The 16,700-nt window shown below is 42.5% G+C and overlaps 2 long non-coding RNA genes across 5 annotated transcripts; both read left to right on the forward strand.

The window, feature by feature from the left end:
• The first annotated feature begins 10,250 nt into the window (after positions 1-10,250).
• On the forward strand, positions 10,251-12,223 carry LOC111590133 (uncharacterized). 2 transcript variants are annotated; one of them, XR_002749217.2, is made up of 5 exons: positions 10,251-10,508; positions 10,735-10,965; positions 11,454-11,668; positions 11,785-11,826; positions 11,911-12,223. It is a non-coding gene; the product is annotated as an uncharacterized lncRNA (long non-coding RNA). The 2 variants fall into 2 exon arrangements; XR_002749216.2 differs by having other exon boundaries at positions 10,278-10,508; positions 10,735-10,897; positions 11,911-12,037.
• Positions 12,224-13,134: 911 nt separating this feature from the next.
• On the forward strand, positions 13,135-16,030 carry LOC103638846 (uncharacterized). Of its 3 annotated transcripts, XR_002265060.1 has the most exons (6): positions 13,135-13,445; positions 13,532-14,234; positions 14,968-15,023; positions 15,113-15,231; positions 15,398-15,570; positions 15,833-16,030. It is a non-coding gene; the product is annotated as an uncharacterized lncRNA (long non-coding RNA). The 3 variants fall into 3 exon arrangements; XR_002265059.1 differs by having other exon boundaries at positions 13,532-15,023; XR_004852719.1 differs by having other exon boundaries at positions 13,532-15,023; positions 15,173-15,570; positions 15,833-16,026.
• The last annotated feature ends 670 nt before the right edge of the window (positions 16,031-16,700 follow it).

A 16,700-nucleotide genomic window follows, 5' to 3' on the forward strand; every position in this document is an offset into this window, starting at 1 on the left:
ATTCCCAATATGATATCCACGCTATCCAAACCCAAAATGAGGAGGTTGGTTTTGATTATCAAACTACCAAACTTTATAGGCACATTCTTGTTGATTTGGTAGGTGGCAACCCTGCCTCCTGGTGTTGAAATTGTAATACCCCCATTGGTGTGGTGAAAAGGTCATTGGCACTTGGCACTAAATTTGGTACTGATAAAACTATGTGATGCACCAGAATAAAAAAGAATAATAGCAGGATAATTCAAAACTGAAAAGATACCAGTCATGATGGGTGCTCCCTTCGGAATGTCAGCCATGGTGGTGAAGTTCAGCCTGCCTTGCCTCACTTGCACCTTTTGCCTCTTGCCTTGGTTCTGGTTGGCATTATGTCCCTGCCTCTGCTGGTTTCTAGGGCAATTCTTAGCATAATGTCCGGTGTTACCACAAGTGAAACACTTGTTGTCATTGACTTGACGGTACTGCTGTTGCTGTGGCTGATTGTTCCTCTGAACTGGAAACTGGGTGCGGTTGGGTGCCTGCTGCTGCTGCTGTGGCCGGATCACCCAACGTTCTTGCTGCTGCTGGGGTCCCCTGTTCTGAGTGTCAGACACGATCCTGAAGCGCTGTGGCTGAGCTGAAGGTCCTGCCACAGGGGTCTTCCTCTTCTTCTCTGCCTGACGGGCTGCGATACAATCCTCCTGAGAAATGGCCATGTTGACTAACTCATTATAGCTGTTGGCTCTGACTGTGTTGAGACGGTCGCGGAGCTTAGTGCTGAGCCCCCTCCTGAACCTGTCCCTCTTCTTCTCATCGGTGTCTGCATGATATCCGGCATACTGGCACATGTCATTAAAGGCCTGAGCGTACTGCAACACTGTCCGGTTCCCCTGAGTGAGTGCCAAAAACTCATTGAGCTTGCGGTCCATGATGTCTGCTGGTATATGATGCCCCCTGAAAGCTGCCTTGAACTCTCTCCATTCCACCTCATGGTCAGCTGGCTGCATAGCAAGGAAATGATCCCACCATGTCCGCGCGGGTCCGCGAAGCTGCTGGGTGGTGAACCAGACCTTAGTCACCTCTGAACAAACTCCATGGAGTAGCGGGAATTTGGATTCCACTACTCTCAGCCATACATCAACATCAAGTGGGTCCTCTGCCCTGGTGAACAACGGTGGCTGGGTACTGAGGAACTCCTGATAAGTGGCTGTTGCGGGGTGACGCTGATGATCACCACCACCATAATGCTGAGGTGGCGGCTGGCGCTGCGCCAACTGTCGCAGAATCTCATTCTGCTGAGCCATCAATTCTTGCAGAGTAGGAGGCGGTGGCGGTGGTGGAGGAATGCACTCATTCTGTCCATGACGCGCTCTTCCTGTCATCTGAAAAATCAGGGATATTCTCAATATCATATTTCTGAGGTTCAAGGTTCAATCGTGGTGAAAGAGTCAAGGGGTAAAACCAATATATTCTTGCATAGTTTATAAAAGATTCCACATGGCATAAACTTTTCTTCTTAAATTTAAATTGACATCATTTATCATCCATACTTCCAAAAGCGTTTGCCACGATTACATCAGTAACTCAAAAGACTCAACTCTATCTATCCTAGTACCCCAAGGGTGCAAAAGCTAAGCTACCTTCGAGGAGTTCTACCGCCATAGATTTCTAACTCTATCTCTGCGACCTAGTGAGCAAACGAGGCAACGCTCGACTCGGGGGAAGGTGGTCTCCCTGAGCCAGCAGTGTCCAAGCTGGAGGCAGGCTCCTCTCCTCCCTCGATGTCGACATCCTCGTTGGCCTCCATGTCCTGGATCTCCTAGTGGTGCATATCCAGATGCTGGTTAGCCTCCGCAAGCTGCTGCTGAGTGTTGATTAGCTGATCCTCGAGAACCTCGATGGTGTTCTCCCTAGTTCCCACTAGCTCCTCAAGCTCTTGGATCTCATTTGACAATTGTTCCACTTGCAAGTCTTTTTCCACCATCTCAGTGGACAAGTCTACCACCAGTTCCTCCCTGTTATCCAAAGTGATCTTGGTAGCCTCCAACAGTGCCATCAGATGAGACATGGCCTCTCCTCGCATCACTTGCAGACGATATAGGGCATTCATGCACCACACCGTCAAGTGAGCAGTCTGACCTGGGTAGATAGCCCATATATCCTTGGCATGCTCCACTCGGTCCTTCCACATTGGGTCGTCCTCCTTCTCCGTGGGGAACAAACCAATGGGGTGAGTGGACAGCTCCAAGGGGTGGAAACCACAGAAGGTGGTCAGTCCGTGAAGAGCAATCACCTCGATAGTATCATCAGCCTTGTATCCAAAAGACTCAGAGTCCAGCGAACGCCAGCCTGGCTGTAAGGGATGAGGCTCCAGGGTCATCCTCACCCTACAACGGGGCACTCGGTGCTTCTCGAACAGCTGCACCGCGTACTGGGGAGGTGTCGTGTAAGCTCGTCCGTGTGGGACTGTGCATTCCCTTCGTTCGAGGATCCGTGAGAAGTCATCTGTGTATGGTTAAGCGTAAGTAAAAGAAAAAGAATTATAAAATGAAAAGGGATCGCAACTCAGCCTCTCTATAACTACGACAATGGCACTGGGTGTACTTAGTTTGTCATCATTGTGTATTAAAGTTCTTACCCAAGTATTTAATAGTTTAATTTATGGATGCATGCATGCTCGTCCTAAACGTCTAAACGACCTCATTTCAATTTAGAGGGATTAGGGAAGAACTCCCATCCCTTATAGTAGCCTGTAGGGCTTACTCAATTAGCCACCTAGCTACCCCTCTATCATCCTAAGGCTCCACGTCCTAGGCCTATCCTGATCGTCCTTCGATCTATCCAACATTTGTTTCTACCAAGTTTTACTTTGAAAAAGGATGGTATTTATAGTTTATTGATTCCTCTGTGGTGGTACGAGCTCCGATACCAGCTGTGGCGGAATTGCCCGAATTATTCCAACTTAAGTGCCTAAGTTCCGCCTTAGAGGCTAGACCACACTTAAATGGGAATAACACGTCAATCCCTCGGATCTAGTCCGACGAGGCCACTGACAGGATCAAGTACCACGTACTCACTCGATGGTGAGGCATAGAGCAAATACAATAAAGCATAAAACCATACATTAAGGAGTATTAAACTTATTACATCATCATCGGAGTTTTAGCAAAAGTAGTCATCATTGTTCGGAATGCAGCAGAATAAAACTAACGATAAATAAACAGAGAGATGGGGAAGCCTGTCCCATCACTCCTCATGCTCCTCCTCAGCCAAGGTAGGGTCCCACTCGACTGTCCAACCCGGTGGCAAGATGGACGGCCAAGTCACTCCAGCAACCATGTCCTCCAGAGAACCTGTAAAATTGTGCCACAAGCAAGGCTGAGTATACTAATACTTAGCTAGACTTACCGGGTGTGAGGAGTCTACTCCTCTACCTCTAGACATGCAGCTGTTTAGCTGAGGGGTTTGGTTGCCAAAAGCACTAGCTGAGTCTATAAATCAAGTTTTAGCTTTATCAAGTTTTAGTGTGACTCTCTTAAGACTAAATGTATACCTATCTAATCATACATGGTATCAAACATTTAGCAATCAACAACTTTTGCCAAGTCATCACATTTCCACTTGTTACTCAATGTAGCAGCATGGATCAAGCAGTCTCATTAGCTGCGAGAAGCAGACGATCCGAATCGAGTTTTTAAACCTCGTAGACAATCCGAATCGAGTTTTTAAACCTCGTAGACAATCCGAATCCGAATCGGTAAGCAGACGATCCGAATCGAGGGGATATGTCGGCTGCCAGGTTCACTCAGGTACTAGGCTTACCGATTTACCATATTTCTCGGTATATGTTTAGTACGTTCAAACGCTTGACTCACGGTACCACACCTTAATCCTTATTCCAATTTCCACCTCGTAGACAATCAATCCCCATGGATTGTTGTCCACAGATCAACATCATTATGCTATGAACGTGGATACAACCAAATCCTGACCTCGCGCAAGTGCTACAAAAATCACTTGACTTCTACCGAGAACCCTAATTAGTAAGCAGCTACTCGACCTAGCATACTAGTATCCATTTCAAAAGGATTCCTGAGATCATGCAACTAGGGTTTCAAACAACTCCTACACTTTAGTGCACACTCAATCCTACAATCATTAGATCTAGTAAAATAGCATAATAAATATGTTATGCATAAAACCGGGGCTTGCCTTCCAAAGCTGGGGCAGGCAGATCCTTTGGGGCAGGCTCTGGTGCTGGATCCAGGGCTACCTCCTAAGCAACTCCTTGCTCCGGCATGAGGATGTATTCTCCGTCCGCGAGGTTACAATCTATCGAATGCAATGAATAAGATATATGTATGCTATGATATGTAGAATTTAATAACAATTACGCCTTAGTGCAGAAAAACTAAGTTAGTTAATCACTTAGGGTTTCCTTGTTATAAGAGGTTCTTAGGGTTTTAGGCTTATCAATTTAGGTTTAAGGTTTTGCCGAGTGATAAGCATAATGGATCAAGACTTGGATTGCCTCTTAAATGTTTTAGTAGGCAATCAAGGGGTTTTGCTGGTACGGTTAGGGTAACATTAGTCTCCACCATCAATTTCCCCTTTTTTCTATTTAGGATTTTTGAGTGTGTTTAAACTATAACAGTGATTTAAATTCTTCCAAAAATTCTATAAAAATTTCAGTAGGTTACTATTGGTCACTGTAGTCTGTCCTGTAAATTTGGGGTCCAGAATAATTAGAATAATCCCTGGACAAAAATAGCAAAAGTTGGGGCAAAGGGGTCACTTTGCACTACAACTCTTATCTAAGTGTGGGTTCTGTACTAAGAGTCATTTTTGCTGGTATCTATACGTAATAACATGCTTCTGTGCCAAAACTCACAGAGGGTTACTTAGTGGTTATTTAGTTATGATTTTCTAAAGTTTAATGCTAAAAAGTCACTTACAACTAACTTGTTATTTGAAAAATGTCAAACAATAGAACTCATAATTTTTCCATGTTCATAATAACAAAGCATTAGTTATCCCAAGGTTTGGGGTGTTTTCTCTTCAGGGTCATTTTTCTAGGGTTTTTCTAAGTTTTCCTTGTTTTTTCTAAAATAAAAGGTATCTCATTTCTTTTGTACTAAACAAAGGTATAATAAAATTTCCTAGTGAACTACACTGAATAAGAGAGCTAACAAAAATGAAGGTGCTCCCTGGTTCTTATTTTAAACTACCTTTTATATTTTCTTTAACTTTAAGCAAAAAATGATTTAAATGGCAAACTCTATTTTAATTGGGTATACAGAGGGGTTTATTATTTTTAAACAGATTAGGAAGTGATTAAGTGCTTCTCTGAATTTTCTTAAACCCAGTCTAATAGTATAGCTATTTTTCCTTATTTTATTTAGCTTTTGACCAGTTAATCATTTAAATCTAAACTTTGAAGTTTTCTGCAACACTTAGGGGTTTTATATCTTTTCTAAGTAGTTTACATTATTTAGGATCTGGCAAAATTGGTTTGACTCGATTTGGGTGAACAAAACTGAAGTTATGATTTTTTTCAAGTTCTGTTTGCATTTAAATCAGGAATATTAAAAAGGTTTTTTGGAAAATCTATTTGCATCGAAGACCCTGGGTTCTTTCTAAAACAATCCTATCAATTATACCCCTGCGCCACTATTCCCTTGAGTCGCTGACAGTGCACAAAACCCCCTGGCCTTTTCTTCTTCTCCCCCAAGGTCCCTCCCCTTAATTAAACGGCAACCGCGGAAATAAACAGGGCGACGCGGCTTACCGGCGGCGAGGGAGGTCCGGCGAGGGGCGAGGTTGGCTCCGGGAGGTTATTGCGGTCACAGCGAGGTACGGCTCAACGGTGGTGGTGGCCGGAATCAGCCGGTCCACGTGCGCAGGCGGATGAACTCGTCGGCGACGAGTGCTCCGGCCTAACCACGGCGACATAGGTCAATCCAAGGGCACGGGGAGCTTCACAGGGTGTTGATGAGTTGACACGTGCAAGGAATTGAAGAACAACTCACCGTGGAGCTCGGTCTACGTTCACCGGCGGTCGGGTGAAGTCCGGCGACCGTGGACTGGCTTCTCCGGCAAGGCAAAGTTTGATTCCTTGCTCGAGGAGCTTCACCAAGGCACGCAGGGTCTACTCCAAGGGTCGGACGCGGCTGGGAGAGGCTCTGCTGGCCGGTCTACGGTGGCGGGGGATCGGGTGGCCGCCGGCACGCCGTGCGCGGGGCAATGCCGGTGATCTTGTGCTCCGGTGAGGTCGAGCGCGCGCGGAGGAGTACGATCGAAGTCCCTGGGGGCTTTATAGGCGCGGGCGCGGGCAACGGCGCCGGCTCGGCTTTGGCGCGACGCGGGGCACGCAGGGGCGGGCGTCGGGCGTGCTCTGGTGAGCTCAGGGCGCGTCGAACATGTGGCTCTTTGCTTCTGTTCTTGTTCTACCCTCTGCTGAGCGGCCAAAACGTGCGAATCTTGCCCTAAGGCCTATGAGAGATCTCTTCCCTGCACCTAGGGCTACCTAGTTCATGTGAGTTCCATGGGAAGATGTGGTCGGGTTAGAGAGATATGGGGGTGGGAAGTTGTCTTTGTCCTAGCTGTCCAAACCGAGACAAATCTTGTGCCAAGTCGTGTCAAACGACTTAGGGTTGGGTTCAAACTTTTCCAGGGTGTTCTAGAGGTATTTTGGCGCCACTTTGTCCATTGGGCCAAGTGGTTTTGAGTTTGGGATCAAGGTGAACATGTTTGATCTTTGCAAAAGGGTTGGTTTTGGACTTAGAAAGATTCTGATTTTCCTTTTATGCTCAACCCTTTGGTGAACCTTTTAGGGTTTTTTCTGAAATCTTTTTGGGGTCACTTTCTTACTATCATTTGTAGGGTATTAAGTGTACTACATCTTTTATAATTGGCCCAAGTCATGATCATGTGGTTTTCATAGCCTTTTGATCATACTTACTTCTAGTGCTCCACTTGTCCAAAGGGGTTTGAATTAGGGTTTGGGCAATTCTCCCCATTATATGTGCATGACAAGCCAAGGCATGACATCTAAGATGGGTTGCACTTACTTAGGATCTTGAGTTCCAAGTTTGGTGTACTTTCCCAACTTAAGTCACATGTGATGATGGGCTTACTTGTGTAGCCTTGAGTGTAAAACTCTAAGTAACACCTAGGGTGTTACATGAACGAGGTTTTGTTTCATGGTAGTCTAGTAGGTTGATGAGTAATAAATAATTTGATATTTAATAAAAGAGACACTCTATGTTTTAAAATAGTTAGTTGGTATTGTAATATCTAATTTTTATTTTAAAATACTTGATTTTCTTGTTTAGTGCACATCTTTCTCTTTTTCTATCACATCTTTCTATCTGCCTAATATATCTTATCTCTACCTATCAAGGTTATTTTAGGATTTTAGGTACAATACCCCGTGCATAAGCTTAAAACTAGTACAATGTCCGTCCGATGTAACGGCACACTCAGTGGCAAGCTAGTGTGGCAGACCCACCACACACAAAATAAATTTTAAATTAAAGTGGACACTTCTCACAAAAAAATAAATTTAAAATTAAAGTGAACATATGACCAACATGCCAAATATTAAACTGCTGATGCTGCACTTTATCTTAGCCACAAGGTTAATAAAGGTATGAGTTGAAAATAAGATGTGCCCCTTTTTGTAGCTAACTCGACCGCTCGTCCTTCTTTAGTTCGCAAGGTGGTACTATCCGGAAGCGTTGTGGTGCGTGCGGCTTCGTCTTGTGTTCGGCTTGGGTGTTTTCTCACGGTTCATCTAGGAGGTAATGGCCGACGTCACTTGACGACACACGACGACAGTGGACCGCGGGTTAGTGAGAGCACCTAGATGGGGGTGAATAGGTAATCCTATGAAACTTGAAACTTAATCCACAAAAACTTGATTAGGTGTTAGCACAATAATGTCAAGTGGCTTAGAGAGGAGTCTCAACAAAACACAACAACCACAAGAGATCAATCACAGAGATGGCACAATGGTTTATCCCGTGGTTCGGCCAAGACCAACGCTTGCCTACTCCACGTTGTGGCGTCCCAACGGACGAGGGTTGCAATCAACCCCTCTCAAGCGGTCCAAAGACCTACTTGAATACCACGGTGTTTGCTTTTCCTTTCTATATCCCGTTCGCGAGGAATCTCCACAACTTGAAGTCTCTCGCCCTTACAAAGATGTTCACAAAGAAGCACGGAGTAAGGGAGGGATTATCAACTCACACAAGACACAAAGATCACAGCAAATACGCACACACAAGACCCAGACTTAAGCTCAAAAGACTAGCACACTAGAACGGAGCTCAAATCACTAGAATGTCGAACAAGTGCGCAAGAATGGAGTGTGAGTGATCAAGAGTGCTCAAGGAATGCTTGGGTGTTCTCCTCCATGCACCTAGGGGTCCCTTTTATAGCCCCAAGGCACCTAGGAGCCGTTGAGAGCAATCCGGGAAGGCAATTCTTGCCTTCTGTCGCCTGGCACACCGGACAGTCCGGTGCAGCACCGGACACTGTCCGGTGCGGATTTCCTTCCTTATTTGGCGAAGCCGACCGTTGGCAGGCTTGGAGCCGTTGGCGCACCGGACACTGTCCGGTGCACACCGGACAGTCCGGTGCCCCCTTCTAGCCGTTGGCTCAGCCACGCGTTGCGCCTGGATTAAGCGGCTGACCGTTGGCCCGACGACCGTTGGCTCACCGGACACTGTCCGGTGCACACCGGACAGTCCAGTGAATTATAGCCGTACGCTGTTTATTTCTTCCCGAGAGCAGCAAGTTCGCCTGAGCCAGACTGGCGCACCGGACACTGTCCGGTTCACCACCGGACAGTCCGGTGCACCCAGACAGAGCTGGCTTTGGCTGAACAAGGCCATCTCTTCTCCAATTCGATTTCTCCTGTTTCCAGCACTTAGACACAATACATTAGTCTCTAAAACAATGTACTAAGTCTGAGAAACATACCTTTATACACTACTAGAGATATGCTTATTTAAGACGCACATTTTAAGACGGATATTAGTGTATTTTATAGAAGCGTCTTTTATCATATGGTGATGAGTAAGGTAAGACAGTTTGTTAGAGATCCGTCTTTAATAAAGAAGTGTTTTGAGATAGTTACATCGTAAGAAATGTGTTATATTGATTTAATACAGATTGTTATTGAAAACCGCCTAAAATAAAAATACCTTTTGAGTCATTAAGATTGCAAGAATTGTCTTAGATTTTGGTTAGTATATTAGACACGTCTATATATGAAACCATCTCAAATAAAGATAGTATTAGAGTCGCGTAGACTATAAGGACTGTCTTAAATGTTAGTAAGTATACTAGACACTTCTAAATATGAAACCTTCTTTGTATGATATTTCTAATAAGACATATTATGAAAAAATGTAGTGAATAGTGAATTCGGCTTAGTTTGATTATATATATGATATAAAATGTAAAACTTATTTCTGCAACTCGATATAGATGGTAAAATAGACCCACATGTGACCCGATCATTAATGTGTCACACAAGAGACATAAGTCATCATTTTCCTTTAATTCCTATCATTTACCTACCAAGGGGTTTAGGAAGATATATCCATCTATGATGAATATATCAGTACTTTTACATTTACATTGTCAAACTCCAAAAACCCGACCACTTTAGAGTTTCGGACTAAACAAGGAAACCCGAGCTAGTCTGGAAACACCGTTTTCCCAAGGGATTCTAATTTTCCCAAGGGAAAATGAACTAATTTCTCTTGGGAAAATGGAAATCCCTTGGTAAAACAGGGTTCCCAAACTAGCCTTAAAATGATTTCTTTTAATCTTTTCTTATTAAAACCCAATGGGTTTGTAGCTTTCATTGCGTTTCTGCGTGCCGCGTGCTCAAGCTTGCAGATATGTGGATGTGCTCTAACTTCGGACCTGAAAAAAATTATCAAAATTATGGGCGACTTCAAACTAAAAAAAATATTTCAGGGGATGTTTGGTTCCACCCAAATAAAATTTAGTCACTACCATATTAAATATTTGAATGATAATTGAATGATAATTACGGGTATTAAAAGTAGCCTAATTATAAAACTAATTTGACAAATCTTTTATATATTTTATACTATATTAAAACACTAGTTTCAACGATCATCTTGTGCATCTTTTTTTAAATGTCATTATACTTTCTTTTAATTTAATCCATCCTACCTACCCTGATGCTAAACCTAATGAGTCGCTGACAGTAGCCCAAAATTGGGTTGGTTTCTCCTACACTTCCATGTTCGATGCGAGCGGCGAGCCAACTTCACTCTCATTCGTCTTCCACAAACCCCATAACCCTAGCACCGCCGCCGCCATGTCCTCATCTCCATCTTCAGTGAACCGCCGTCCCCCGGGCCCGCTAGCGTTGGGGCTGGAGTCCTTGGGGAAGAAGATCAGCATCGGCTGGTCTCCGTCCCGAGCGGCATCCTCTCCATCTCGTGCCGCACCTACGCGACCCCACTGGGCCATGGCTTCTTTCCCCGGTATACCTCGCAACACCATCTTGCGCACCTCCTCCCTCTCCTCCGCGCCGCGCTCGCTGAGAACTCTATCTGTCCGGGTTGCTTTCCGGCTAACGTGTGTAGTGTAGCACAACCCATCGGTCGCTGTCTGCTTTCTGAAGAACGTTCGTTCCGGTTGACGCCGCTACGCTGCCTTGTCTTCTTTCCTTCCCTTATACCCTGCCGTACACACCTTTTCTGTTTGCAGTGGTGCAGGTCTTTTCGGTCCTCAGGCTTCATCCCTGTGCAAGTGCAGGGATAATTGCTTCTAATCTCCCGAGGCTGCATAACCTAATTCAGAGGCAGAGCAAGGGGGCGTGAGGGAGATGAGGGAGATCATCAGCATCCATATCGCGTAGGCAGGCATCCAGGTAGGGAATTCTTGCTGGGAGCTCTACTGCCTCGAGCATGGTATCCAGCCTGATGGCCTCATGCCCAAGTGAGGCCCCTTTCCATTCCAATTCATGCACTTCCAGTTTATCTCATCCTTCCTTGAGAATTATGTCAAATTTTGTTCTGTACTTCCATGCGAGATGATTCCAGTTCTAGCTCAGAAAATCATTTAAGATAGGGCTACCATCTGGGTTCTTGTAGCAGTCGTCTCAAAAAGGTTGGGGTTTTGAGATAATCCTGAGGAAGATCTTTACTTGTTGATCATAGACAGCACTTTAAAAGCTAGAGAAACTTCGCTGGATGCTCTGACCTCTAAAAATCTTCTCTTAAGAGTCGATGTGATACCCCTGCGTTCAAAACCACTTGCTTAAAAAGTTAGAAAGATACATGATAGGATAAATAAAACCCTGCATATTAAAGAAGAAGCTCATGTTTTCTGAAACGAGGATAAGCATGTGACAAGCTACCGGTTTCTGTGTCCAACTCACAGATTTCACATCATCCAAATTCTCAGCCTTGGTCGTTCGCTTGCAGTGACACCTCTGTCGGGATCGCGAGGGATGCGTTCAACACGTTCTTCAGTGAAACGGGCGCAGGGAAGCACGTTCCAAGGGCCCTGTTTGTCGACTTGGAGCCCACTGTGATTGATGAGGTGAAGACCGGGGCGTACCGCCGGCTTTTCCATCCTGAGCAGCTCATCTCACACAAGGAAGATGATGCGAACAACTTCGCCCGTGGACATTACACAGGTGTGACATGTTCCCCTCACCCTGAGCTATTTCCCGGAGAACAGAAAATGTTTTTGCAACTTAAAATGCAATATTGGTTCAAACTGTATTCTTATCAGCTTGTCACTGTTATGCAGGCTCAAAATGTTCTTGGAAACAAGGGGACTGAAATTGCAAAGGTTGTCTCGGGAAGCTGTGTTTTTCTATCATAAAACTCTTGGTATAAAGTTCTCACGTTAAAACTTTTGGTGCTTTATCCCTAGGTAGCACATCGGCGAACTGATGCGGAGGCGGGCGTGGAGGCGCTCGATGCCGTCCAGCAATCAGTAGTTGTCGCTGCATCGGCGACTTCTTTCCCCCACCAGCGTGGCCGCGTGAATGGTTCAGGTGAGACGTCGTTGCTTTGTTTGATTCGAGAGTGACGCTGATTCGAATTCCTACTCGTGGCAGGTCAGTTTATTCGGATTCAACCATGCATGTGATCGATCTATCAGAGAGCTGACCACCTTCTTTGCTTGTCGCTTGGAACCATCGCAAAGTTCTTTCCAAAGCCTACAACTTCTAGGAAATCGGATACGATCACCCGAAAAAAGGTACCCTTCTTTATCACATTTTCCATGACAATAGTCTAGGTTTTATACTTTTTTATTGTGTACAATGTTACATATACACACACATTAACACAACATAATATATATGGCCCTGTTTATTCACCCTCTAGATTATATAATTGGACTTAAATAAGCTAAGAGGTAAACAAACAACACAACTTATTGGAGTGGATTATATAATGTAGATACCTAGTTTATTATAGTCCATAAACATGTCATTAGGTGCTTATTTTGGAATATTTGTTTCGCTTTCCCCCGCTAATAATTTATATAAACAAACATCTCTAATAGAACTGCAAGGAAACAAACAGGCCCTCTATCGTACTATCGATGATATAAATATTCATATATGTTTGCATACATATTCATAGTAGATGCACATATACATATATTAAACAATATGTTTACATATAGAATTCCCAATTATCTCTCCATTCCTCTGTTTACTTCCTGAAACAATCTACTATAGCTCTTTTTCTTATACCTACACAAGATAATTACTTAAGAACATTTATTTCTGAATTGCTTTGGCGTCCCTAACAAACTATTTTATGTTTTTATAACATTACAGATGTGCACTTAGTAATCTGAATTGTTTCTGTACAAAGTAATAAGCAACATGAATTTGACAAACAGTAGGAAATAAAAAAAGGGTAACATCAGTACTCTGATCCTCATCTTATATTTCTATTTGAGTTTTTTCCTTTGTACAGTACATTCCCCGCTGTTTTCGTGCACATGTGTGATATAGATTTCTGATATTTAAACATTAGGACTTATGAGTGTCATATATCTATACTAGCGTGTTTGAGCAAATCATAACGAACTATACGAATGAAATCAACTTATTTGGCTGCAGTTTTACCATGTTGATAATAACTTATACAATGTGCATTAACCACCTATCATCTTATTTGCCAATTACTGCACAATGCTGATAAATTTCAATTACTATACTTCTAGAAAATAAACAAGGTCCAACGTTGTTTGCTTTCCATTTCCCTTCTACTCTGATATTATGTGATTTGGTTTATTCATATTACTGTCCATAGCATATTTGTTGTGCACACAGTTATAAATTCGTTTTCTCGACACTGCACAGGCAAGGGGGAAATCTTCTTATAGATCTGTTCCGTCACTGTGACAATCATTTGGGAGAGAAACAAGTAAACAACCCTTTTTTCCATGTATGATCCCATTATTTGTCTAGCAGAATTACATGAACATGATGCCTCACAATGTAGTTTTGAACTTCACTGCATTTTTCTTGCAGAAAACTCCATCTGGAAGTGCACGACAGCCACTACAGTTGACTAACGATGTAACCAAGATGATGCAAAAGCATCAGCTGGAAACACCACAGTTGCTGCTACTGAGTACCATCCTTATATCCTTATTTCCTAATTGTTGTGGTGCATGTACAAGTTTTTTTAAAACGAATTCCGAATTGGTTATTGCTGTTAGAACTCATCTGAGTGCTACCTTCTCATATGCTCCTTTTTTCTCTCTGGCTGTTATGTTAAAGGACCAGATACAAGTCAATCTTCCCTTCAAATTACAATTTAATTATTTTATATCTGGATTCTGCAAGACACTTCAAAAAAAATATAACAACATGTGGTCCCTGTGTTATCTACTAGCATGAGCCATTGTTCCATGCAGTTTGGTACATAGTGGCGCATATTTTGTTACATTTACTTTCTATATTCTTAGTATATTTATAGCCTATATCCCCAAACTATATCATATACTTAGCACACACCCATTATTATAATCCACGCGCGCATGGCGCGCGCACTTTACTAGTATATAACATTGTTGGCAACAGGAGCTGATCTCTTTATTACACGATGTATTGGCTTGGTTTCTAATGTCCACTTTCCCATCCCTGTTTTCCCCTCCTTCAGGACTTCTTCAGTGATCTTTTGGTACATCGCTGCTGATACAAACAGCCTACCCAGACTGCTTTTGTGAAGGTATGTGTGTACCTATATTGCTTCTTGAGGCTGACTCATGTGATTGGCGGTGTTTGGAAGATACATTAAAGTTTAATTCGACAAATGTCTTTTGCTTAGGGCTCCTAGCTTGGTGTTTCTTTTTCTGTGATACTTGTGCATGCGAAGTAGGTGAACTGCTACTTAAATGGTACATATTTAGCTTAATTACTTACTGGTGGCATTGCAGATTATATGTTTCTGTCTTAAAGATACATTAGTAGGCTGTAGTACTCACACTGCTTCTGTTCTCATCTGTTCACACACTGCATCTATTCACATCCTGATTCAGAGGCATGCATGAGGTTGTAGTAGGCGAGACCACCCAAAAGCACTCCCAACGCCTGACCACAAGAGCTAGCAGATAGCAGCCCTACTGTTGGCAATCCAATAATCACATACGAAGTTTTCCTTGAAATTTTTTGAGTCTTGAATTGACTTCTTCCTTAATTTATAGTTTCAACTCAAAACGAATACACTATTTTTTGTTGAACCACATTTTTCCTCTGCTCAGTTTGGCATCATTATTGTATCATAATATTATCATAATTAATCCATTCTGGTAAACTGACTCTAGAAAATTTTCTTGAATGGATTCCTATCTTTTACAGTCTAAGCTACATTATGTGCATGGAATTTTGCAATATACCTTCTGTTTCTTGCTCACATGATTGATGTGATTTTGAATTCATTTAGCACATTGCTTTCTGAGAAGCCATTTGCAGTGCAAGGATGAAACTTGGTCAGAGTGTTTACCATATGGATTGGCAGGTATCTTTTAGCTTCTTACATATTAAAGGTTATATTGTACTTTTCCGAGCTAATCTGCCTCTATTGGCATCGATAATTTACTTCTGTAGCCCCAAATAAAGCTCTGGATTGTCCTATTCCCATGACAAGGTTGTGCTCTTCTCCTGCAGTGAAACCAAAAAAGAAGGCGTGCTACTGTTCTTCCGTATTCATGTCAATGCAACAACAGGTACAAGTAGTCTTCTTGGGAGCTACCCAGTAGTTTAGTGAGAAATTGATAAGCTATTCTAAATTAAATGTAAATATGCATTTCTGACCATAGTATGAAGTTGAAAGGTGTTTCTGTTCCTTTCCTGTGTATAAGATAAACATTTTTTCTAACCCTTCTTCCTTAGGTCGCTTAAATTGAAATTGATGTCTACAAAGTGCTTCCCATTTCATTATTAGATTACTGATATAGCTATGCCTGGTGAGTGGAGATAAGTGGAGGTGGCACTACCAATTCCTTAATGTACCAGGAATGTTTGGATTGTTGTATTCTGACATTGTTTGGTTCAACATATTCAAGGTATGTTCCAAGGCTATCTTAGAAAAAATTCCTGCAAATATTGCATTTTGATTCATCTTGTTGCCCTTTTTGTTTTCGGTTTGGACCATAGTGTGATTTCTTTGAACAATTAGTCACTCTCTTAGTCTCCTAACCACATCTCTCTCGGTCTTGCTTCTTGCCTGTTCCTAATTTTGGCCATTATATATTTATAGTGTGATGATGATTTGTTCTCTTCTTTTCCATGTATAGGACTCATGTGTTCTTTGTTCTCTCTATGCAGTTGGAGTGTCAGGTCTCCAACAATTAAACAAGATACGGAATCTGTGTAAGCAAGAGCATTCATACCTTGTTAGCTTCCTTCTCTCTCTCTCAAGATCGATCTAGAGACCAACAAGATCATGGACTTCTTCAAGTTTGACGTCGATAACGTGGTCATGGTGACCGGCGGGAGGAACACCGGGCGTGTAGGAGTGATCAAGAACTAGGAGAAGCACAAGGGCAGCTTCGAGGTCATCGACGTGCTGCTTGGAGCTTTTTGCATGCTATGTCTAGTTTTCTCCTATTTGTTGTACAGGAAAACATAGAATGGAATTCAAATTTGGTGGTCGCAAAAGTGTGGAGACTTGAATTCATATAAAGTTAGGCTTAACATTAGTGCAAACAGTTGTATTTTAGTTTAGATTTAGAGTACACTTATGTATGCCTTGTTTGACAATGCTTATTTATGATATATTGAATGGTACTTATTTATATTATATTAATTATAATGTTGTTCAATATATGTGTATGTATAATCCTCTTTCAAATTATTATAACGTGATGTCTGAAAAAATGATTATAAATTGAAGAATGTATTGCCGTGTAAGTCATTTCGTTTAAATCTTAATAAGACGGTCACCAAAATGTCTAATATTAGTCTCCTAAATAAGACGGTTTCTAAAACGTCCATTATTAGTCACCTAAATAAGATGGTTTTCCTATTGTAATCGTCTATTATTGTAGGATATTCGAGACAGTTTGATAAATACTTTATGACTTATAATGTTTGTATTCTCTACGGTTCTTTAGAAGCAGTGTCTTAAACAAAAACCTAATTTAAGACGGTTTATCGGACAAATGACTTAAACAAATACCTTTTTCAGACGGTT

Source organism: Zea mays, chromosome 9 (genome assembly GCF_902167145.1).
Source record: "Zea mays cultivar B73 chromosome 9, Zm-B73-REFERENCE-NAM-5.0, whole genome shotgun sequence".
NCBI classification, from domain to species: Eukaryota; Viridiplantae; Streptophyta; class Magnoliopsida; order Poales; family Poaceae; genus Zea; species Zea mays.